We start from the raw sequence: 26,655 nt of genomic DNA on the forward strand, positions 1-26,655 counted from the left end.
CCTACATTTCCTTTTCTCCACATTCCCTCTACTTGCTGTTTTCTACTTCTCCATTTGATTCAGTCAATTTATCTTTTTCTGAAACACCCCGCTTTGTGTATCTAGATTTACCATGTTTTGGTGTTGGTGTTCATGTTTCTTTGCTTTAGTGTTGGTACATGCTAAAAATAATTGCAGGATGGGTTGTAATAAAAGGCATACTTGTTCCTAGTCAGATTGTTCATTCTTTTTTTTTTTTAATTTGCCAGAAGGTGAATGAAATGGACAGGAAGAGAAAGAGAGAGGAGAAAGTGAGAAAGCCTTCTCCAGGAGAAATGGTCATATCACAATCCCTTCTCATTCATAGCTCCCTTCTTTTGGGGTTTTGGGCATGAATGCACACATGCCCAATGTATTTTTCAGGTTGTTGTGTCTGGGATTCAAACCACTCACTTGATCATGTGGGATCCAGCCATATTAACCACTAGACTACCAGCTGGCCCTAGTCAGACATTTAATAAAGCCAATCCAACATCTTTTCTAGCAGCAAAATTGAGATCTTGTTGAAAGAGGAGAAGGGGACCAGCAGTTGGTGTAATGATTGTGTCGCTAGACTCCCATGTAGTCAACCACAGTTTGACTCCCGGACCTGGTGGCTTAAACTCACACTGGATAAGTCTGTGTGCATACCCAAGATCCTGAGAGGAAAATGGAGGAGGAGAGATTATGGTGTAACCACCCCCCCAGGGGGGTGATTTCTCACTTTCTATCTCTCTGTCTCTCTCTTTCTGGCAAGTACATTCACCCTGGAGCAAAAACCTCTCCAAAAAAAAAAAAAGAAAGAAAGAAGAGAAAAGAGAAGAAAAGAAAGAGGGGAAAAGAGAGAGATACTGAGGGATGGAACTTGCAAACTACATACATAAACACTTCATCATGAAACTTGGGCAGAATATGTTCTTAACTGTCTGAGAGCAAACTGGAATGAGTTAACATCCTGTGATACATAGTCTAAGCAGTCAAGAATTGAAGTAAATTAGCCTCCTGACCATCTGTTGGGCCTAAAACTGTGTGCTAATAGGATTACTTACTTCCTCTACTTCGCCAAAGTTACTGACAGTTGATAAAACTGTGGAATGTTTGAGCATGTCCTCTGCTCAGCATCACAAGATAAGATTATCTCAATGGCTCTGTGCCAGTGGTCATCTGGGAAGACCATCACAATCAATGACCCCAGTGGATGCCATATCAACTCCTCTACACTCTAAACTTTCTACAACCCAGACTCTATGACCTCAGTTACCATGGCAAAAGTTTCACTTGGCATAACTCAATAGTTTGTAGCCAAAAGTGAATTTTGATATTAATTTTTAAAAGTACTGTAGGTTCACAGTTTCATAATCCTACATCTAAAACCTAAAGATTTCTTTTCTTTCTTTCTTTCGAGAGAGATTTTTACTATAGGGAACATGCACTCACTGGAGAGACAGAGCCAGAGAAACAGAAAGTGAGAAATTACCCTCAGGAGAGATAGCCACACTGTGATCCCTTCTCCTTCATTCTCCTCCCAGGATCTTGGGCATACATGCATCCATACATGCCTGGCATGACTTTCAAGACACTGAGCATGGGACTCAAACCACAATCAGCCATGTAAGAGTCCAGTGACATAACCACTATGCCATCTGCTGGTCCCAAAACCTAAAGATATCTTAAACTGAAGATATATTTATAACTCAGTTGACCTGATGTGAACCCATTTAGCAGCAAATCCTGACCCAAACTGAAGAGATCATTTATAATCTTCACTTATTTCACTTTATGTGAATATTTTTGTTTTGCTGAGAAATATTGGTGTGTTTGATTATGGATTACTTTCTAAACCTTATAGGATATCTATCCACTTACCTCTCTATCTATAGGGAGATAGATCTCTTTATAGAGAGAACATTTACTGTACCATTTTTCTAAAATTAATACTGTTTCTTTAAGAAAAAAACTTTGAGTGGCCACCATCAGGGCCCCAGGATGATCTCTGAGACCTTAGGGCGCTGTGCAGTCAGGAAGTGTGTGTGGCTGGCCAGCCAGCTTTTCCCGGCAACCTTTCACCACCACCATGACAGCAAGGTTTTTCTTCCCCTGGCCAATGGGCACCAGCTTGAACCCAGAGCAGAAGGAGGATTTTCTTCAGGGTGAGAGCAAACTGAAGTTCAATGAGTCTTTCAGCTCACAAAGCAGAAGGGCCTCTCCTTGGATTTGCAAGGGATAGAGAAGGAGCAGTTAGTGCATGGATAGTTATTATAATGATAACCAATATTCTTTCTAAGCCCTCACTTGTCAGGGCTCAATCAGCAGAACTTTTTTTTATTTTGTTTGTTTGTTTTTTTGAGTGGGAGGGCGTTGTGGATTAAAAATAAACATAAAAATAAACACACAAAGACATACAAGTGTAGAAATGCAAGGATTGGGTGGGCCCAACTTCTCTGATGGAGATAGGCGCAACTCCCCAAATGGCCTCAGGGTTATTCTTTTAAAGGGCAGAAAAATGGGGGGAGAGGAAATGGACTGTAAAGCCAGTTGTTTTTAGATGTTAATTATCTGAAGATGTTAAAACAACTGGAGCCATGTAGTTTCTCTGATCTTTTGGGGGAGAATTCTGATAAGTATGTATGGCTTCCTTAGACAGATACTGCTCTGCAGTTTGGATCAGCTAGCATATTTGCATGCAAATTGTTTTTATGTCATACAAATAAAGCTCACAAAACCATGTTTATCCATATGTCTAAAGGTCACCATGTGTGCTCAGATTGGCTGCTCTCTACATTCACTATGTGCCAGGCACTGTGCCGAGCTACTTGTCTGCTCGCACTTAATGGGATGACCCAAGAAAGTTGAAATGACCAAAACAATGGAGAAACCCAGTCCCCTGCTGGTCAGGCAGCCATTTGTGAGACAGTATTACACACTGAAAAAAGCGCCAGATAGGCTTCACAGATTTTATGGAAGGAATTCTTCTTATGTGCATGGAGGGCAGGGCTGGATTCAAAGGGAAAGCCAGTGATGCAGTTTTCAGACAGAAATAAATCCATGGAAAAGTTATATCACAAATCTTCACTAACTGCCACATCATGATTTGCCATGTTGATGCCAATTATGGTGTAGTGGTCCAGGTGATGGGGCTGCTTTTGAATAATAACCAGGCTTTGAGGAGATTTATGCAGATGTTTAGCCTTGCTCCTGAGGGTTCCATTATGAATAAATTTTGTGTCCTCAATGATATCCTCAGATTCCAAGATGAAGTTTTCAGTAGCTTTGTCACTGAGCCTTAGGAGGAATGTAAGAAAGAAACAGAGGAACCTGAAGAAAGACTGCAGACATCTAATGTAGGATGATTGATTCTATGATCAGATTGTCAGCAATGACATGGAAAAATATTTAAAGGAGGCTATTTTTGAACCAAAGTCTGAACCTGAACCAGAACCAGAGCAAGAACTTGTTTCTGAAATCCAAGAGGAAAAGTCTGAGCCAGGGTTAGAAGACACTCTTCCTCTTCTGAGGATGCTCAGAGGAGTTCTCCAACACCTACCAACATAGCTCTGACAGTACAGGAAAAGTAGAGAACATTTTCTTGGGCATCTGTAAACAGTCAGATCCTTCCACCCAGTGGAGCTGTTCCAGTTACTGGGATACCACCTCGTGATGTTAAACCACCAGTTTCACAGGCCCAACCAGAGTCTAAACCTGAATCTCAGATTCCACCACACGGGCCTCCTCAGAGGGATCAAAGAGTACCAGAACAAGAGATAAATATTCCTCCCCAGAGAGGATTCAGACCAATCCATAAGGTTGCTGAGCAAGATGATATAGAGTCCTGAAGAACAATGAGACAACTTGACAGTTATCAATACTTCCTTGGCAACCTGTCTCATGAAGTGAACAAGTCAAAGTTTAGAGAGTTCTTTCTAAATTAGGGAAACATGATGGGGCTACACATTAACAGTGGAGAGAAGTTAACCAATTTTGGTCTGGTCATGTTGATGATTTTGTTCAGAAGGTTCTTAGCAACAGGCCAATCACGCTCAGAGGTGAGGTCCGTCAGAATGTCACAGAGAAGAAATGAGCTGCCAGAGAAAAGGACCATCAAGATAACCACCTGCAGGGACCTGGAGGCCCTTCCCACAGAGGTAGAGTGCAGAAACCAGGATTTAGAGTAGGAAGAGGGATTGCTTCAAGGCAGTGATTGCCATTCATCAATCTTCTGCAGCAGTACAAGCCCTTGCTCTCAATGAAGAATCTCTTCAAGCAGCCTTTGGTATCTTTGAGCATTAATCTAATCTGTTAAGAACTGCTTAAGTTTGTACTTTTTTTGTATTCTGATTTTTTAAATCTTGAAATCCCTAACGGTTTCAAATATGAGATTATAAACCTGAGCATATGTAAAAACATTTAACAAATACAGTCTTCTTTCCCTGTGCATTTGGTCTACTAGGTAGTGGCTGAAGTTGAGGCTAGTTTTAAAACATTTCCAATGAGTCATAGTGGGTGCCATACAATTAATTTCTATTTACATTTCCTACTTACTTTCTATAATTGCCTTCACTTGCAGTTTCAAGGAAATGCTGGTATTCTTACTTGACTTTTCTAAAGATAATACCCATCTTAAGACTTAACCTTTTTGTAATCATGTTTCTTCATCCAAATATTTAAAGCTCTTCTGCTTATCTTTTTTTAAAGAATATTTTATTAAACTTTAGTTATTTTCTTTCTTTATTTATTTTAATTTGACCAGAGAGGGACAGAGTGTGTGTGGGGTGGGGGTGGGGGTGGGGGGGATGAGAAAGCAAGCCTCCTGGTCTAGAACTTGAACTGTGGTTGAGTCCAGTGCCCTTAACTACCACACCACGGTGGCAACCCCAGCTCTTCTATTTTTCTTACCCAGGACTCTTTATTGTTGCCTACAGACTGCCACCACAGACTGAAAGGGAGTCCCCGGTTCACCTCCTTCTTTAGAAGTAATTCAATTCTTTTGTTCTAAAAGAACTATCAGGGTGATTCTAAGGTTTGGATCTCTTTTTTCTTTCTTTCTTTTAAATTTTTCTTTCTCTAGCTCACAACATCTAAAATCTTGTTCTCCTAATCAGCCAAAAATACTTTCTATTTTCTATTTCTAATTCTCTTTTCTTAGTTGTACCTTCCTCTCAAATAATCATTTAACTATTTTGAAAATAAAAATTTTATACTTAACAAAAATGCATACAGAAAAGAAGTTAAGTACACTGAGATTTCAAATAATGGGAACTGGGACCAGCAGTTAGTGTAATGGCTGTGTCGCTGGACTCCCAAGTAGTTGGTGGCTTAAACTCACACCAGGCACATGTGCGTGCATGCCCAAGATCCTGAGAAGAGAATGGAAGAGAAGGGATTGCAGAGTGGCCATCCCCCCTGGGGAAGGGGGGTAATTCCTCCCTTTCTGTCTCTCTCTCTCTCTGTCTGGCACCCTATAGCAAAAACCTTTCCCCCCCAAAAAAAGAGAGGGGGGGACTTACCTTGAGGAAGGATTATTGTCCTTACAAATCTTCTAACATAATTTCTAGCTATTGCTTTCAGACAGATACCTCCTGACTCTATTTATGCAGCACAGCTACATTAATTTATGGAATAATGTGACCTTTCCCCAAAGATGGGATTGATAATTTATGTTCTCAACTTAAGAATGGTTTATCTAACTCAAGCAGTTTCTCTCCTGCACATGTCCTCATGCCCAGTTCAAGCCTTTTACCAATCTGGAATTAGTTGAATCATTCGGTCTAATCATTCCAAAGGTTCTCTATATCATACTTTCCAAGAAGGCATGTTAGCGTCTGGCATTTTCTATGGACTCAAATCATAAGCACAATACTACATGTTTAGGTTTATATTTGTTTAACTGAACATATATGTTAAGCAAAATATTGTGAGCTCTGCGTTGAATGGTGTGAAATGTATTCATATTGGAAAATGCACTTTACAAGCTAAGTGATGTATAGTGAGTAAATGTATAAAACAAATTAAAAGATATTTTTAGAAAACAGTTAAGCACACAGAATTATTTTTAACAAGACCATCAGAGGAAGTTTGTAATGCATATAAACTGTAAAATCCTAGCCTTAACTGAGGGAAATATAAGACCTCCTCCTCCATGAGGTAATATTAAGGGCTTCTCTGTCATTTGTGCCCAGTTCTGTAAATGATATCTTCTTAAGTAGTAAAAATTGGTGTGGGGGCCAGCAGGTGGCATGGTGGTTAAAGGCGTTGGACTCCCATATGGCTGACTGTGGTTCGAGTCCTGGACCTGGTAGCTTGTTTTCTTGCATTCTCTCTCTCTCTGTGTCCCTCTCTGGTCAAATTAAAACATAAATAAAGTTAAATAAAGAATAATTCTTAAAAGAAAAGAAATTGGTGTCTCCTTGCCACTGGCTGTACGTGACCAGAATCAGCTCTGGCACTGACACCATGATTTATAAGTGGTAAGAAACTGGTCTTTGTTCATCATAACACATTCCGGTAGACTAAAAGTCAATAGCCACTTAACATTCAGAAAACACGTTCATGCTAGCAAGTGCAGTACTTCTGTCTTAGTCAGTTCAGGCTGCCATAACAAAATATTATAGACCAGGTGGCTTAAACCACAGAAATTAATTTTCTCATAGTTGTAGAGGCTGGAAACCTGAGATCCAAGTGCCAGCATAATCATATTCTAGTGAGGGTCATCTTTCTGGCTTGCGGAAGTAATCTTCTCACTATGTCCTCACATGGCAGAGAGAAAAAGAGGGCAATTTCTCTCATGTCTATTTTATAGGGGCACTAATCCCATCATGAAGGCTCACTCTTGTGACTTCATTTAAACTTAATTACCTCAAAGACTCCATCCCCAAATATCATCACATTGGGGGTTAGGGTTTCAACATACAAATTTTAGTAGTGATAATTAAGTTCACAGATGCTTCAGAATACCTTTTTTGAGTAATCAGTGAAATGGTTTTGCAGGGATCAGCAGATAGCATAATGGTTACGTCACTGGACTCCCACGTAGTTGACCACAGTTCCAGTCCTGGACACAGCAGCTTAAAACTCACACCGGGTGCTTGTGTGTACGTGCCCAAAATCCTGAGAGGAGATAGAGGAGAAGGAATTGTGGCATGGACATCCCCCCCTGGAGAGTGATTTCTCACTTTCTGTCTCTCCATCTCTCTCTGTCTCTCTGGTGAGCACACATGCCCTATTGCAAAGTCTCAAAAAGAGAAAAATAAATAGTTATGCAGAGACCGTGCTTCGTGGGGAAAGAAAACACCTGGAGGGAGTGATATAGCAACACAGGCTCAGCAAAGAGGTATGGGTGAAAAAAGTTGGGAACTAGCAGTTAGCATGATGGCTATGTCACTGGACTCCCACGTAGTTGACCGCGGTTCGTGTCCCGGACCCGGTGGCTTAAAACTCACGCCGGGCGCGTGTGCATGCGTGCCCAAGATCCCGAGAGGAGAATGGAGGAGAAGGGATTGCGGCGTGACCATCCCCCCTGGGGGGTGATTTCTCGCTTTCTGTCTCTATGTCTCTTTCTGTCTGTCTGGCGAGCGCACGCGCCCTATAGCAAAAACCTCTCCAAAAAAAAAAAGTTTACTGTGTACTAGACCACATGTGCATACACACACACACGCGCACACACACACAATGATTTCACAACATGACACCTGAGAAATTCTCTCAAACCATAGAGCTTGGTCCTTAAATTTACCAGTTAGTTCATCTTTAAGATCACTTCTATTTTAGAAATTTTTTGGTGTTTTTGGACAATGCCATCTGGAAACTAGCCAGAGAAACAAAAATGAAGAGCAGTAATTCCCTCCTGTCTCTCACCTGTGGAAGTGATCCTTAACAAGGTGTACTTCTCCTTTGCTCATCACTAGATCGAACTGATTAAGTGGAAAAGGAGTTATTGTCAATTGTCATTAGTTTTTAATTCTCTGTGTTTCTATAATTCCATGCCTCAGTGCTTGAGTTTAGCCTAAAGGAAATTCTGAAAATAACTTATTATCCTTTTAAAAAATCTATTTATTCCTTGCCCAGTTTTTTTCATAGTTTTTGTTGTTGTTGTTTTATTTTTACAATTATCATTGTTTTTTTCCTCCTACCCAAGACCTACCTCATCTATGAATGTACTACATTCCACTCTGAGTTTTCCCTGTGTATGACTCCTAAAACATTTATTGACATAAAGTGCATCTGTGGTTCTCTAAGGTGGTCACATATAGCATTCAATAAATGATTGACATTTCTTCTAAATAGCTCAAGTCCATTAATTACGTGTCTATTATGTGCAGTTTTTAAAAAGAGAGAGAGGGAGAAAGTAATAGCAAGTCGTATACAACTGGATTTCTTCCTGGAAGTCCCTTTATTGGGTCTGCTACCCAATCTGATCTAATCCATAGGGCCACCTGGCAGGAAGCAGGGTACTAGACATATCAACTCAGGGGCCCAATCTTATCTGGAAAACTTATCCCTTTCCTGGCCAAGTTTTTGGGGGTTTTTGTTTGTTTTAATTTGCCAAAGTCTCCTTGCACTCACCAGAGAGAAAGAAAGAGGGAAAGTGAGAAATTATCCCTGGGGGTATGGCCACACAGCAATTCTTTCTCCTCCATTCTGTTGGAATATTGGGCATGCGCAGATGTGCACCAGTGTATTTTTCAAGTCTCTGGGTCTGGTACTCAGATTCCATAGTCGGCCATGTGGGATCCAGCTGCCTTAACTACCACACCACAGGTGGTTTTGTTCAGAGAGGTATGGGCCTCCTTTCTGAGGATCACTCACTAACGTTTGACTCATTTGTTACTTTCTTCCCCAGTGTGCTCTTCCTTTCCCAGTACAGGACAATATTTTTTGTATTTTAATTTTCTCTCAGTTAAAACTTAACAAAGATTCTTTGACTGATCATAGTTTAGTCAGGCACCTGAGCCTTCTCCTAGACCCATGTGTGTCCTTCCTTCTGAAATCCATTTTTACCAAAGAAAGTCATGTTAGCAAGAGCCCTCATCCTCCATATCTGATCAGTTTCCTCACCTCCAGGTGAGGTCCAATCACGCTGGCCTGTCTTCAGCAAGGATCCTTTTAGGTCATGTTAACCAGACTCGCCCTTACCTTCCAGGTGTTTCCTCTTAATGATTTTCTGTTCACAGATACCCACCTGCTCTTTGACTATAAAGTCTCTCGTCCCCGTCTTGTGTTCAGAGTCGAGCTCAGTCTGTTTCCTTCACTACAAAGTCCCATTCCCTTGGTCCCTATACCTGTAGTGATGACCCTGGATAAAGTCTTTCTTTAACAAGAATCACTGAATGATTTGTTGCTCTAACAGAATGAAGGCAGGTAGGGGCAGAAGTGGAACTCACCTGCCAAATTGCTGTCTTTGGTTTTTGTTCTATCATAATGATTTTGTCCTTGATGTTATATTCTGATCAGCAAGAAGTGAGAGGACACCCAGTCCTAGCCAAACTATAGGAGTCTTTATTAGCTGGTGACTGTGGGAGGACTCATGTCTCTCAAAAACCTTGTAACCCCACGTGCAAGAAAAAGAGATGTTTATAAAAGTAAAAATCGCATTCCTTTACACGTTGACATAGCAAAAGCAATGTAGAATGAGGAGAGGGTGAAAAAGTGAGAGGTCTCCTTGCAAAAGTGGTTTTACAGAAGCCAGATCAAGCAGGTTAATTATTTCTATGGAATTTTGCTGTGGGCACTTTCCAGTCTGCCTAAGTGCAATGGAATTTCCATGGGCTCTATTGTGCAGGGCAAGGGGTCTGTGAACACCAATCTGCAGGACATGTTAGGGTGGGGGTAGTTTAAGGTCACTTAGCAAAGACAGTAGCATATTAATTACTCTAGGTAGAAAGGAAGCAAGTTTCTAATATAGAGGTGGGAAGCATATAGTATAAAATGGCGATGCCCCTGTCTCATTGGGACAATGGCAGCCTAGAATCTAGTGCCTCTGTGGGGAAGGGTTAGGACCAAAAGAAAATGGAGAGGGACTATGTCCATTAATATTTTTTAAATACCATCCAGTAGCAGGGTATGGTAATTTAGCTTAATGTCAAAAGTAGTCTCATAATGATTAAAGGATTTACTAAAATAATACATTAGAGAAACAGAACTTAGAAACACACTAACTGCTGGTCCCAGCTTTCTTCAGTTCTTAACTCACATTTTTTTCCAATGAAAATCCATTAAAAATTTTTATCTGCAAAGTGAAATGTTGATCATTTTATTACTATGAAAAGTGATAGTTTGCTTTCAGCAAAGGTGACATTTTGCCCTAATCAAGTAAGAATATCTGTGTAAGAAGTTATTATCTTGGTGTTGAAGAATGGAGACTCTGCATCTCAGAAAAAGAATGTTATTTGCAAGTAATTCATCTTGGGAGATTTCAAGGAAAAAGTTAATATTTTTTTGCAAAATTTTCTATCACCATAATATTATAAATTAATTGTACATACTGCAAAGGGTTGTGTGAGTAAAATGTATTTATATTTAAATAGCTGAATAAAAGAAATTTAACTGCTAGAGACATATATGATAAGGCTTCTTATTAAGAAATTATTAATATTACAGGGGCCAGCAGTTAGCATAATGGCTATGTCTCTGGACTACCACGTAGCCGGCCGCGGTTCGAGTTCTGGACCCGGTGGCTTAAACTCATGCCAGGTGTGTGTGCAAGCGTGCCCAAGATCCCAGGAGGAGAATGGAGGAGAAGGGATTGCGGCGTGGCCATCCCCCCAGGGGGTCATTTCTCACTTTCTGTCTCTCTGTCTCTCTCTGTCTGTCTGGCCAGCGCACGCGCCCTATAGCAAAAACCTCTCCCCCCCCCAAAAAAAGAAATTATTAATATTACATTCTTCTCCCAGTATTTTCTAAATTTGTATTATTACTAGTCAACTATGTTATGAGGAATTTATTACATTCATTGCATCCCCATTAACACTTTTAAAAATAAATATCATATTGCTCTTTCATTTTATTACTTCACAGCTATTGTTTTTCCACTAAGTAATGATTCTTATCATAAGATTGAAATCTATGGACATTTAGCAGGTAATATACATAGGTTTACCATCAATCAAAAACCCAAGGAGCAAACACAACACAGGGTGAATTTGACTTCATCCTGCTATCGTATTTTGTAAAACTTTATTTAAAGAGGCTTTGGCTTATTTTACTGAGAAAATAGTGCAATTCTCAATATTAGATGACTTGAAGATTTAAGAAGACATAAGTCAGAAAAAATTATTTACTAAACATAGCTAAAACATAAAAATGTAGAGCCTTTTTTGCACACCTATCCTCTGACACAGGTATAGTACAGTAGGCTATTTTGAGGCTACTTTGATTTTGCGTAATTTTCACATAGGAAGCCTTCACTTAAAAAAATAAAAAAGGCTTAGGGAGCCAGCAGGTGGCATGCTGGTTAAGGTATGGGACTGCCACATAGCTGACAACAGTTCAAGTCCCTGACCTAGGGGCTTGCTTTCTCACATTCTCTCTCTCTCTCTGCTAAGTACATATGTCCCATAGCAAGCTAAAAAATAATGATGATGATAAAATAAAAATTAAATAATTCTTTTTTAAAAAGGGGAGGGGTGTTAGAAGTAGGGAATTTGCTTTCTAGGAAAGCAATACCAAACTACTATCTTTAGAAAAAGCTGCATAAAACATGATGCTGCTTTTGGTTATCTGATTATAATACCTGTACTCAAGTCTAAATGAGCCAAGCTAAAAATGGAAAGGTCAAGTTTTTAAAAATAATGATGACACCTGAATTGGAATATATATTACAAATTAGTATTAGAAGGGGAAATATGTAGATAAAATTAAGGAAAGTTGAAAATGCAGCTACAGATGGGCCCACACATCAAAAGAATCTAGCTAGCAATTAGAGACCCTGGTGATGAAAACCAGACAACTCCAGGTATAAAATATACAAAGGCGATCTGTTGCCTTGCCCAGGTGCTCAAACTCTGCATGCACCAATTTCCTTGTTTACAGAATGCCTGGGAGGGGGAACCAGCAGTTGGCATAATGGCTATGTCGCTGGACTCCCACGTAGTCAACCACAGTTCAAGTACTGGACCCGGTGGCTTAAACTCACGCGGGGCGCGTGTGCGTGCGTGCCCAAGATCCCAAGAGGAGAATGGAGGAGAAGGGATTGCAGCGTGGCCACCCCCCCGGGGGGTGATTTCTCGCTTTCTGTCTCTCTGTCTCTCTCTGTCTTGCTGGTAAGCACACACACCCTATAGCAAAAACCTCTCAAAAATAAATAAATAAAAATAAAAATAAAAAATAAAAGAATGCCTGGGAACTCCTTCCCTAGATATAATCCTTAATATGGGTACTTCCTCCTTTATCATAGCCCATATAGTCCAACTCATTCTACTTCATGTTTCTAGAACCCACCTACAGTTTTCTCTCACCCAGCAGGAGAAATTTTTACCAAAGAATAATGTTAGCATAGATTGACATGGCCCCACAACGACTGTACTAGAAATACTTTCCCAGACTTAAAGAAACTTGCAGCAATTCCTTTTATACATTATCCTCATGAATCGAACTCAGCATTGTTTGAAATATCAACACTGCATGTATTGAGTTGTCAGAAAAATCAGGATGCATTTTTACAAGGAAAAATTATGTCATGACTTTTCTGAAAACCCAATATATGCCTCTATGAAGTTATCAAGAAAATTTCTGAAGGAATATTTTGATAATAAGGTAAAGGAAAATAAAAAGGAAGGAAGGAATTAAATAATTTTTACAAAAATAGGTTACAATATATAAATAAGTCTCTCCAAGCAATTGAGAATTCTGTAGGACCAACTATAAGCTCTCTGGGCTCCTAGAACCCCTCTATAGTCATCTGACACCTCCATTCAAGCTTGTGGAAGGCTATCCTTTTGCCTTCTCTTGTCAGTTGGTTTGTAAGTTAAGAGTTAGAAATATTTAGTTGAAAAAACTAACTCACCACAAAGGGATAAGGCCCATTAAAAGTTCTGAGCTTATGAAAAATCAGGACCTCTGTTCAGGGTCAGGGACTTCTTGACAATATTATGGTTGTGGAATAGTACACAACTTGACTATATGATCTTTTATAAATAGTTAAAAGCCAAATCAGGGTAACAGTCATCACTCCATGCCTTAGACAGTCATCACTCCATGCCTTAGATAGGATTTCTTTAGAAAGGTGATTTTTCAAAGTCTTACATGCTTGCACCTGAAAACAGCTTTTATGAATAAGAATAAGATAGAATCTCAGAAGATCAATACCTTGTTTTCAGGGGCCAGGCTTTCATTCTATGTAACTATGGAAATCAAATTACACGGGAAGGCAATCTTCCCCGGGGGAAGCTGGTTACAAGGGTGAACTTGCTGATACTGCTAGTGAAATTGAAATTCTAAATCCAGAATGAATGCAACACACTATAATAGGCATACACATTATTTCAGTAAGTTTTATTTTAATAAGGAAAACAAAGCACAAATAATACTTACCTCTAAGCATATGCCACTGACCAAATTCAGAAATGTTCTCTGCATCACGATCTCTTGTCAGACTAGCCTGTGGCATGATGGTTAAGGCAGCTGGATGGTTCAAGTCCCAGACTCGGCATGTGTCTGGTCATGTGTGCATGCGTGCCCAAAATCCCAAGAGGAGAATGGAGGAGAGGGAATTATAACATGGCCATCCCCCCTAAGAGGTGATTTCTCTCTCTCTCTCTCTCTCTCTCTCTCTCTCTCTCTGTGTGTGTGTGTGTGTGTTTCCCTCTTACATGTGCACATGTCCTATTGCAAAACAAAACAAAACCTCTTTTCTATTTAACACTTAAGTAGTTGATTCTATAAATTATTGAAGTAAAATTACTCTTATTTTTTCTTCTTTTTTAGAGAGATTTTTGCTATAGACATGTGCGCACACCAGAAAGACAGAGAGAGACAGAGAGACAGAAAGGGAGAAATCACCCCCAAGGGGGGACGGCCACACTACAATCCCTTCTCCATTCTCCTCTCGGGATCTTGGACATGCACGCACATGCGCCTGACGTGAGTTTAAGCCACCAGGACTGGGACTCAAGCTGTGTTCAACTACATGGGAGTCCAGTGACATAGCCATCATGCCAACTGCTGGTCCCCAAAATTACTCTTATTTTTCTATTATTTGATTACTATAAATATTACTATATTTATTTTAAAGTTTTTGCTCCTATTTATTTTAAAATTAACTAGTCAAAACAATGTCTTACTTCTTTTTATGACATTATCACTTATATCAGCAGATGGCGTAATGGTTACTCCACTGGACTGCCACATAGGTGACCGCAGTTTGAGTCCCGACCTAGTGGCTTGAAACACTCTGGGTCCTTGTGCATGTATGCCCAAAATCCTGACAGGAGAATGGAGGAATAGGGATTATGGTGTAGCCATGCCCCCTTAGGGGTGATTTCTTGCTTTCTGTCTATCTCTCTGGTGAGCATACAGTCCCTACAGCAAAAATCTCTCAAAAAATAATTAATTAATTAAATAATTAATTAATTTAAAAAAAAAAAAAAAGCTGGACTCCCACATGGCCAACCATGGTTTGAGATGGTTTGAGTCCTGGACCTGGCAACTTGCTTTTTCATTTTCTTTCTCTCTAGTGAGAACACATGTCCTGTTCCAAATTTTAAAAAAATGATAATAATGATAAATACAATTTTAAAATGATTTTGTCAGGCCAGTCCCTTAGCACAGCAGTTACGAGCCTACATCGAAGAACAGAGTTCAAGCAACCCCTATGGCTTAAAAAAAATACTGGGCAGTCACATGCCTTCTAGTATGAAGTGGGAAGAAAAATAGCAACTCCTTGTAAGTCATAATGTGTTACATGTTTGGGTTGTTTCTTCCAAAAACATATGTTGTAGGCCCAATGCCTCTGAATGTGACCTTGTTTAGAAATAAGGTCTTTGGGTCAGATGCAAAACGCCGGACCTGCCGCGGGAACGTGAAGAGGCCGAGAATTCCGTTCAAAGGCATCGCTGAGCCCGCCGAGTTGGTACTTACTATGAGCAAAGCTCACCCTCCCGAATTGAAAAAATTTATGGACAAGAAGTTATCATTAAAATTAAATGGTGGCAGACATGTCCAAGGAATATTGTGGGGATTTGATCCATTTATGAATCTGTGATAGATGAGTGTGTGGAGATGGCAACTAGTGGGCAACAGAACAATATTGGAACGGTGGTAATACAAGGAAATAGTATCATCATGTTAGAAGCCTTGGAACGAGTATAAATAATGACTGTTCAACAGAAAAACCCATGTTCCCTTGTCAACAGGCCCGTTTTACTATGATGTAAAAATCAGGTCATATATGTTTCCATAATAAACTTTTTGTTAAGTAAAAAAAAAGAAGAAAGAAAGAAATAAGGTCTTTGCAGGGACCAGCAGTTAGCGTAATAGCTATGTCGCTGGACTCCCACATAGTCAACCGCGGTTCGCGTCCCGGACCCAGTGACTTAAAACTCACGCCGGGCACGTGTGCGTGCATGCCCAAAATCCCGAGAGGAGAAAGGAGGAGAAGGGATTGCAGCATGGCCATCCCCCCCGGGGGGTGATTTCTCGCTTTCTGTCTCTCTGTCTCTGTCTGTCTGGCAAGCGCACATGCCCTATAGCAAAAACCTCTCCAAAAAAAAAAGAAGAAGAAAGAAAGAAGGTCTTTGCAGATGAAACTGAGTTGAGATCTGGTCTTCTGGGTGTGGCCCTAATTCTCTATGACTGGTGTGCTTTTAAGAGGAAAAAGCTATGCGACACATAGATACAAGGCCGATACACCACATGGACACAGAGAGAGAATGCCATGTGGCAGCAGAGGTAGGAATTGAAGTGCTACATCTGCAAACAAAGGCACATCAAGGACAGACAACCACACTGGAAGACAGAAAGAGGAAGAAAGAATCCCCCCTAGAGGTCTCCAAGGGAGCTGGCTTGATTTGTGATGTCTGGCTGCCAGAACTGTGAAACAATACAGTGCTGTTATTTTAAGCCACAGGGTGTGATACTTTGTTACAGTAGCCCCAGGACGCTAACACACAATCATTTCACCCTCATTGACCCAGTGTGCTTGCCAGTCTATCAGTATCTTTTTCGTAAGGGGCTTCCAAGTACACAAAATTTTACACAAAATAAAGAGTTTTACCAAAGACGAGATAAGATGACTTTCTGCATTTCTTTAAGATCTTCTTGTTTAGACGTGTTCAAGTTCTTCTTTCACACTTTGTCCATTTTTTTTTATGCGTTGTGAGACCTCGTAACATCTAACCAAACCTAGATCATTCTCTGTTCCCTAAGTAAATTATAAATTGAACTTCGCTTTTAAAATCGGTATTGTTTTCAGCAGCCTCACAATAGAAGCTTTTAGATCTTCTGATAAATATTTATTGAAGAAGTCTATGAAAGACACAGTTGAAAGGAAAATGAGAAAATACAAGGATGGTAATAACACTGCTCACGTTCTCATGACCTTACTTCTGATACATTAAACATTCTTGGAGCATCTGAGGCTGCACGGACTGTCTCTGAGAACTGCACCACACACATAGGATGGGACCTGGCCAAGGTGTCCATGTGCTATGATCTGCCCTGCTGCTGTAACTGAATGCATTAGACTGAATACCTATTGGGTCTTTTGGAGTTAGGATACTGTGTCATTTGATCCATGTGTGGAATGGACTGGATGAAAATAAGGAGGTACAAATCTGAGAGGCACATTACTCCACTGTAAAAGGAGAAGCAGAGAAAGTACAGAGGCAGAAAATAAAGCTAAATGAACAGAAAGTAGAACCCATGTGGCCTCAGAACAAGAGCGACTGAGAGAATGCCTTCCGTGGCTTCTAATGGCTTCCTTTCTCACCCTGGCTAGCCCTCACATATGGGTTATTTAGTTCCCTCCTTTTAACTCACAGCAAAAGGAATATGTATGTGTTTCCACTAATAGAATGTTGACTAAGACAGGGGAAATTAAGTAAATAGTTATAAGAAAAACTGAAAGAATAAGCAACATCCTTAGGTAAGGATGCATGATTGGAAAAACGAGATTACAAAGTGAATGAGCAGGATGCAGAGCTGGACAGGTGGAAGAGAGCTAGGCCATCTTGGCATTTGTGGCAATTTTGAGTAGCAAAGTGACATAATAATAAGAACTATTGGCATTTACTGAGTACTAAGTGACGCTGAGAAGTACTTCATGGGCTTGATTTCATTTTATCTCGAGTATGGGAAATTGTTAGCCACAATACAAATAAGTAACTAGGGAATAAGAGCTAAATCAACTTAATCAATTGCCCACACTTATCTCACCCCAGATTTAGGGGTTCAACTCTTCAAAACTGTGCTACCTTAAAGTCAGAGGCATCCTTTAAAAGGACAGGCCTACATGATTAAATGTACAAAAATAATTTTTTAAAGAACAGGCCTGGCTAGAAATCCTTAGCACACAATGAAAACAGCCAGAAAATACAGAGGTGATTTTTAAAACCTTTCCCCAGCAGAGATTTATAAGAACCACTGGGGGATGACCCTGGGACTGGAGAAGAGAAGTATATGAAGATTTTATTGGCAAATCTGAACAAATAATGCAACATAACCCAAAAGCGGGCGGGGGGGAGTCAAAACTGAACTCAAAGTTTGGCATCAAAATCAGAAAAATTGCAGTATCCTGAACAGAAATAAGAAATCCAGGGCAAACCTTAACTTGGGTAAGGAAAAGGGTAGAAGAGGGTTTAGATGAGTCCATTTTAGGATTAAGATGCTGGCCAAACATCTAGGTGGAGCTGTCCAACAAGAAGCTTTAGAATGGAGATACTGATTGGGAAATCATGTCCATAACAATAAAAAGCAAAGCCATTGGGTCTGGCAGGTGGTGCAGTGATTAAGGTTGCTGGACTCTCACATGGCCAACAGTGGTTCAAGTCCGGGACCTGGTGGCTTGCTTTCTCACTTTCTTTCTCTCTCTCTCTCTCTCTCTCTCTCTCTCTCTCTCTCTGTCTGTCACCCTGGTCAAATTTAAACATGAATGATTGGGGGCCAGCAGATGGCATAGTGGTTAAGGGTGCTGAATTCCCACATGGTCCACTGCAGTTCAAGCCCCAAACCTCCTGGCGGCTTGCTCTCTCTCTCTCTCTCTCTCGTCAAATTAAAATAAATAAAGTTAAATAAAATAATTCTTAAAAAGAAGAATGACAATAACACATAAAAATGAAGTAAATGAAGAATTCTTTTTAAAAAAGTCAAAGCCATTAAAATGGATGAGATTATCAAAAGTAGAGTGTAATGAGACAACTGATGGCAGAAAGTTAGAAAAAGTTTCAGTGTCCTGAAGGAGTTTCTGGTGAAAGCAAAGCTTCAATACACTAGAACCAAATTACATGTCTATAGGCAAAAACAAAGGGGGAAAAGTCATCCCTTATCTTATTCAACTAAGACACAACTTCAAGCCTTAATGATTATAGAAGATAAGCTCCCCAAATAGAAAATGAACAGTTTTACAAAACAATAGTAAGGTGTCAGAAGAAAACAATTTTCCAAAATAATTGTACAGACGATGTCTTTATATGACCAAAAGTATAAGTGATGAGCTTGGACCTCGATTCATGAAGGTCTCCACTGAAGATTTTCTGTGTATCTTACACCACATGTCACAAAGCACATGCAGTCACCTCCAACAAAATGAGATGCTTTGCTTATATCTTGCTTTGCAATAGTTTAGGAGAGTGATTGGAATAACTGACACTTCTTAGAGCAAAAAGTTATACAAGGAAGGAGGAGTGGTCAGTTGGCTCTTTAAAAAATAGTCTTTTCCTTTTCATGTAAAAAGCTCAGCTATATGAAAGACTCAAAATACTTCAAACAGTTGAGTTTTTCATAAAATTAGTTTTCATAGTTACAGCCTCATAACTTCAAATAATTATGTATAGAGCAGCTTCTAATAACTCTGTGAAGAGCAACACATACCAATCCTTTGGAAGTTAAAAAATTATGTTCTAACTTTAATCTTGGAAGTTCATTAGAAGCACATTTGGTTCATTTTGAAGTCCTCATTTTATGTACTTGACAGGAAAAGAAAACATAAATTCCTCATGGTTTCTCCTTTCAGCTTTACCCCCTGCTGTGTCGTGCCAGTCAGTGCTCAGCCCGAAATGATTTTTTGCTTTCTAAATGATGCACCAGTGCTGCAGACAGTTGAGTGTTTCTAAGTGTTCTGTTCCTTTCTACACTTGCAATAGGACAGAATACCAAGGGGGGAAAAATTCTACAGCAGGGTAGAAATGACAGCAAGATGTGAGCACCGTGAAACAAAGGCAAAGAAGTTGCCTCCTTACTTCACTGTGTATTTACTGTATGAAATAAGTAACCCTTGCTAGGAATGAAGCCATTTGACCTTTTGTCACTAACTCAAAAAAGGAATAACATATTGCAAAACTATCCTATTGGCAGAATTTTTTTTATTCTTAGTTTTAGAGAGATTTTTGCTATTGGGCACATGCGTTCACCAGGGAGACAGAAAGAAAACACCCCTTTAAAAAAGATCTGGTCATGCCATAATTCCTTCTCCACTGTCCTCTCAGGATTTTGGTCATGCACACATATGCACCTGGTGTGAGTTTCAAGCTGCCAGGTCCAGGACTAGTACTGCGGCTGACCATGTGGGAGTACAACGTTGTAACCATTCCGCCATCTGCTGATCCCAAGCAGAAATTTTTTTTTTTTAAAGGAAGAAGTACTAGCCCCATCATGAGAGAAAAAGTCATCCCATTAAGGGTACATTTAAATGTGTAAGTAGTAAACAATTTCAAGCAGAGTATAAGCATTCAATTTCATATTAATGTTATTCAGTTAATAACTACTTAAAATAGTATCTGATTTTGGAACCAGCAGTTGGTGTAATGGCTATGTCGTTGGACTCCCATGCAGTCCACTGAGTCCCAGACCCGGTGGCTTAAACTCACGCTGGATATGTGTGCGTGCGTGCCCAAGATCCTGAGAGAAGAATGGAGGAGAAGGGATTGAGTCATGGCCATCCTCCTTGGGGGGATGATTTCTTGCTTTCTGTTTCTCTATATCTGTCAGAGTGCATGTGCCCTATGGCAAAAAACACTCAAAAAAAAAAAAAAAAAGGAAAGAATAGTATCTGATTTTAATTAACTATACCCTTCAAAAATTAACAGTAGTTGGGATTGGCAGGTGGCATGGTGGTTAAGGGTGCTGGACTCCCACATGGCCAACCACAGTTCGAGTCCCGGACCTGGTGGCTTGATTTCTCATTTTCCTCCCCTCTCTCTCACCCTGTCACTCTCTTGTCAAATTAAAATAAGTAAGTAAAGTTAAATAAAATAACTCTTTTTTTTAAAATTAACAGTAGCAGTGAAAAAATTAAAGATGCTCAATTTGGCCCAAAATTTAAGAAATACAAATCAAAACAAGAGATTTTTGAAAGCTTTAAAATTACTACAAATTGTTGGATAAATAAATTTTATTAAAGATTTCTGGGGAACAGTTTCTCCTTTCCAATACTGATGAGACTATAAACTGGTCCAACATTTTTAAAGGGCAGTTTGGCAATATAACAATTAAAATCACATATTGCACACAATCACATATTCAACAATTCTTTGGGAAACATCCTATGGATATTTACTTGCTCAAATAATCAAATGTGTATAAGAATAAGTTAAATATGTTAAAAATGTAAATAGCCAAGCTGCTCATTAATAAAATAAGTATCCTAATGCATACCATGGAATATCATACAGATATTAAAAATAATGCTGGTAGCATGGGGCCAGCAGGTGATGTTGTGGTTAAGGGACTCCCAAATGGCCAGCCAGGGTTTGAATCCTGGACCTGGTAGCTTGAAAACTCATGCCAGGTACATGCACATATTCATGCATGCCCCAAATCCCAGGAGGAGAATGGAGAAGAAGGATTGCTGTGTGGCCATGCCTTTTGTGGGGGAGTGATTTCTCATTTTCTGTCTCTCTGTTTCTCTCTGTCTCTCCAGCAAGCCCACACGCCCTACAGCAAAAATCTCTCTCTTTTTAAGAATGATTTTACTTAACTTTATTTATTTATTTTGATTTTGAACAGAGAGGGACAGAGAGAGAGCAAAAGAGAGGGGGAAAGTAGGAAAGGAAGCTGCCAGGTCCAGGACTCAAACTACAGTCAGCCATGTGGGAGTCCAGCACCCTTAACCACCATGCCCCTTGCTGGCTACAAAAATCTCTTTTAAAAAAAAGTTAATGGACTGGGACCAGCAGTTGGCATAATGGCTACGTCACTGGACTCCCATGTAGTCCACTGTGGTTCAAGTCCTGGACTGGATGGCTTAAACTCACGCTGGGCACGTGTGTGTGCGTGCCCAAGATCCTGAGAGGAGAATGGAGAAGGGATTGCAGCGTGGCCATACCCCCTGGGGGTGATTTCTCTCTCTCTCTCTCTCTCTCTCTCTCTCTCTCTCTTTGTTTTTCTGGCAAGCACATCCGCCCTATAGCAAAACCTCTCAATTTTTTTTTTTTTAAATAGTTAATGGCACCTAATTTTCAATTATAGGAACTATTGGAATTATGATCATTTGAAATTAGCAAATCAAATTTTTATTTCTTTCCACTTGACTTAAACTTACACATATTGGGACCAGCAGGTGGCGTGGTGGTTAAGGTGCTGGACACTCCCACATGGCCGACCATAGTTTGAGTCCCGGACCTGACGGCTTGCTTTCTCACCTTCCCTCTCTCTATATACATATCTCTCTCTGGTCAAATTTAAAATAAATAAATAAATAAATGAGTGGATAAATAAATAATTTAAAATTTAAAAAAAATTACACATATTGAAAGAAAAATGCTTTTTATCATTGCACATAAACACAGGTACAGTTTTGTGCTCTCTTCCTCCCATCCCTGCACACCCCTTCTGGAAGAGCTACAAAAGAGTAATAAGGATTTTGGTCTTAGCAAGGAACCTTGTTAGAGAAAGCATGAGGAAGGAATTGAAAAATTCACATAGAAAACACATCAAGAACATACTCAGCATGTAACAGGACCGTGATTAGAGAGGTTAAAAACATTATCAATAGTTGGCTGTACCTATTGTAAAGTAGTTGGTGCCCATTGGTAAGCAGCACGGAAGGATGGTGTTTGGGCATTTTTTACAAAATTGGTGAAAGGACCTTGAGCCAGAGAGAAGAGGGAAAGCAGAATTAAATAACCATAGGTCAAGAACATTATAATCGAAAAGACCCCAGAGTGATTGTTAGAAATGCAGGTTTCAGGACCAGCGGGTGGTGCTGTGGTTAAGGCACTGGTTTCTGACAGTGGTTCGAGTCCCAGAACTGGTGGCTGGAAATCATGCCAGGCACTTGTGTGTGATGCCCAAAATCCCAGGAGAAAAATATAGAGGAGAAAAGATTGCCCATGTCTATTCCCTCCTAGGGGGGTGTTTTTTCACTTTCCTTCTCATGGTCTCTCACTCTGATGAGTGCACGAGTTCTATGGTTAAAAGAAAAACAAAACAAAACAAACAAACAAACAAAAAACACACAAGAAGAAGACAGAAATGTGAGCGTCCAGGGCTCAACATCAGTTTACTATATCAGACTACAGAGACGTGGCCTGAGAATCAGCAGTTAAGTCCAATTTGTCTAAGCATTCCTTATACACAATAGGGTTTGAAAAATAATGCTCTAAGATAATTTCCACTCTGAAAAATAAGTCCTATCCAGAGTCCGAGATGATCTCCTTATATTTATTTATTTTATCCTTAGATGTTTTTTAGGATAGTAGTAAGGACCTATTTTAAACAGTGAGGTAGATCTTAAGAGGTAAACTCACAGTGAAGAAATTGAGAAAAGAATCAATCATGTTAAGAAAACAGTTGGATTGGAAATTTAGAACCTCTTCAGAAGATTATTTTAGAAATCAATATTGTGACAAAATGGAAGAGCAAAGGCAAAATTAAATTAGATCTAAAGCACAGATGAGGTCTATGAAAGAGAAAGCCATGTATTTACAGTCCCCCTTCATGTAAAACCTACGCATAGATCTTTTAATTCTATTTGTGTTATAATTTTTTTTATTAAAGATGGTTAATAAGACTTTAAATAAGGTCCTCAAGTTCAGAGAGCATCTGATCTCTGTAGAGTCTAGGATATTTCGGGTAACAATGAGGATGAGTATAAATCAGTATCTACGAGAGATCTTCAAAGAGCGTGTAAAATTCATATTATGAATAAACTATGCATGGGTTTCAATATTTTTTGCACCAAAAGAAACTCATACTCTATTTTTCCACAAACTTTCAAAATCTCCTCTTATGACTGCCAAATATAAGCCTAACTAAAGTTAGTTGGATAGACATTTATTGACTACTTTTTACATTGTAACTAAAATGAGGCTGGGGTCCAGCAGGTGGACTGGTGGTTAAGGTGCTGGACTCCCAACTGGCTGACTGTGGTTCGATTCCTGGACCTGGGCTTGAAACTTATGCCAGGCATGCATATATGCATGCTCAAAATCCCAGGAGGAAAATAGAGGGAGAGAAGAGATTGTGGTGTGACTCTCACCCTTGGAAGATGATTTCTCACTTTCCCTCCCACTGTCTCTTTCTGTCTCTCTCCAGTGAGTGCACGTGCCCTATGACAAAAACATAGAAAGAAAAGAAAAGAAAGAAAAGATGTTGGAATAAAAGACTCGGGCTTGGGCCAGCAGGTAGTGTGGTGGTTAAGGCATTGGATCCCATGTGGCCAACCATGGTTCAAGTTCTAACCCGGTAACTTGAAAAATACATCAGGTGCATGTGTGTGTGCCCAAAATCCCAGAAGAAGAACGGAGGAGAAGGGATTGTGGCATGGCCATCCACTCCAGGGGATGATTTCTCACTTTTTTGCCCTCTCTCTCCATGCTCCCTATGGCAAACAAGCAAACAAACAAAAAAGACAGTCTCTGCCCTGAAGGGTTTACAGTCTGATAAATGAGGTTCATTTCTAGACTACAATAAAAGGCAAAGTGCCAAATTCCAAATAAGAATACAGTAAGTAGTACATCAGAGTCTGGGAGCTTTGAAGAGTGACTACTCAGGGATTGGAGGTACCTAAAGGGAAGCAGAATAGGTCAAATCTACTCTGGTTACACATGGCGCATCAGATGCTATGCTACCAAAGCAGCCCAGGGAATGCTTCATAGAGGAATGCCTGTGACAGAGGCACTTGAGATGAGGATTTGGAGAGAGGAAACATAAGATAATCCTTTTAGAAAGATGTGATAGAGGGTAAGCACTTCGTGGGAAGGATAACGGCCCTATGTACAAATAGACTATTAAATACGCAAGCTGATACTAAGTTATTGTTACTATTACCCTTAGGTCGAAGAATGCCTGCAAGCATCACAGAAATCAGCAAAATTCCTAAGAAGCTCCTGTTGTGAAATAAGAAGAAACCTGTGCATATTTACGTTCATTACACCTTGACAGTCCTCATTTTGATTTCCTTTTAACTTGCCAGAGGTTACAAGCACCCGACAGAGAGCGATAGAGAGAAGAGAGTGAGAAAGCACCTCCCCAATGGAGTGTGGTTATGCTGCACTCCCTTCTCCATTTTCCCATCCTGTCAGGATTTAGAACCACATGCAGATGTGTCTAGTGTGTTTTTCAGACTGCTGAGTCCAGGACTGAACAGCGGGCAACTATGTGAGATCTGGTCTCTTAATCGCCGACCATGGACCCAGCCAGATAGTCCTATTTTTTTTCCAGAGGTTTTTGTCATAGAGCATGTGTGCTCACTAGAGAGAGACAGAGACAGAGACAGTAGGAGGGAAAGTAAGGAATCACCCCCAGGGGAGATGCCCACACCATAATCCCTTCTCCTCCATTCTCCTCCTGGGATCTTGAGCAATGTGTGCACATGTGCCCAGCATAATTTTCTCTCTCTTTTTTTTTTTTTAAGAATTACTTTATTTCATTTCATTTCATTTCATTTATTCATTCATTTATTTTAATTTGAGCAGAGAGAAACAGAGAGAGAGAGAGAGAAAGTGAGAAAGCAAGCCATCAATCTGGGCTTGAACTGTTGTTGGCCCCGTGGGCGTGTCCAGCACCTTAACTACCATGCCACCTGCTGGTACCCAACTCAGCATAATTTTCAAGCCACCTGGCCTGGGGCTCCAACTGGGGTTGCCCATGTGGGAGTCCAGCAACATAACCACTATGCCATCTGCTGGCCTCATAGTCCTAATATTTTAAAATCCAAGTGCCACAGTGATATTCCCTGATTTTATTTATTTATTTATTTTGTATTGTCAGAGTCATATGTGCTCACCAGAGGGGGGACACAGAGACAAAGCACTCTCCAAAGGAGCATGATCACAACACAATCCATTTCTCTATCCAGTTCGTACTAGGGGCATGCACTCACCAGGTTGTTTTTCAAACCCTGAGACAATTATATAACATTGGTTGGCCACTTTGGATCTTAACTCCTGCACTGGTGCATTTCTGGCCAGCCCACATTCTCTGACTTGGTACCAAGAGTACATTTCCAATTAGTTAAATGAGCTATAGTTAGTAAAGCATAGAAGTGCAAAAATGGAAGACCACTTTCTGTATGTCCCTCTTTGCTGCTTTGGAGAAGTGGTGTGAATCAATTCAATGATTCCCTGTATAGGTAGCGTGTACCACATTGATACTTACAAGATTTTGTTTTGTTTCATATTACAATCATTTTTATTTTGGTGAATGTAGAAGTTTGGATAACTGAGGGTCCAACATTTTCTTTAAAATATTATTACTCTTGGGGCCAGCAGGTGACGTGGTGGTTAAGGTGCTGAACTCGCATATGCACAACCACTGTTTAATACTGGATCTGGCACCATGAAAATCAGGCCAGACACTTAAGCTCCCCCACCACCCCCCAAAAAAAAAGCATGGGAGGAGAGTTGAAGAGAAGGGATTTCGGTGTGGCCATCCTCCCTGGGGGGTGATTTTTCACTGTTTCTCTCTCTGTGTGTCTCTCTGGTTTTCGCCCTAGGGCAAAAACCTTAAAAAAGAAAGTTATAACTATTTGGCTTTTCCTCACATGAAAAGGAAAAACAATATCCAAATAGACAATAAAAATATACCTCCTCATTTAATTACCTATTCATATAAATATATATGCTATCTCTCTCTCTCTCTCTCTCTCTCTTTTTTTTCCTGAGAAGAACTCAAGGTTTAAAATGAATTCTGAGTCCCATGTTCCCCGTGCGTCTGGGGTCGTTTCAGCGTGTGGCATAGCATCTGCCTTGGGTTTTCAACACCGTATTTGACTCTTTTTGCTGTTGCTCTCAAGAAAAATGTCTTCTTTGGAGATCTGTGGTGTTTTGTTAACTCCACCCATGCTCCTTCTGCGTGTGTGGACACAGCACTGGTTCCCAGCCTGTGTGGGGACTTTCTACTGGACCGAATCCCGGACAGACTCCTGTCCAACGTCTGAGCTCCAGAGGTTGGCTGTCTGGGGCCCGGCCGCCCAGCCCTTTGAAGAGAGCAGATTGAGGCTGCCCGAGACCAGGCAGCGGTGTCGGTACGACGGCCTCCGCAGGTCAGACT

At 40.2% G+C, this 26,655-nt stretch overlaps 1 pseudogene; it reads left to right on the top strand.

Annotated features, from left to right (window-relative positions):
• The first annotated feature begins 2,872 nt into the window (after nucleotides 1–2,872).
• The window catches only part of LOC102495524 (ras GTPase-activating protein-binding protein 1-like), a 41,129-nt pseudogene continuing 17,346 nt past the window's right edge, over nucleotides 2,873–26,655 (top strand).

This window comes from Tupaia chinensis, unplaced genomic scaffold (assembly GCF_000334495.1).
Source record: "Tupaia chinensis unplaced genomic scaffold, TupChi_1.0 Scaffold000097_1, whole genome shotgun sequence".
Classification (NCBI taxonomy): domain Eukaryota; kingdom Metazoa; phylum Chordata; class Mammalia; order Scandentia; family Tupaiidae; genus Tupaia; species Tupaia belangeri.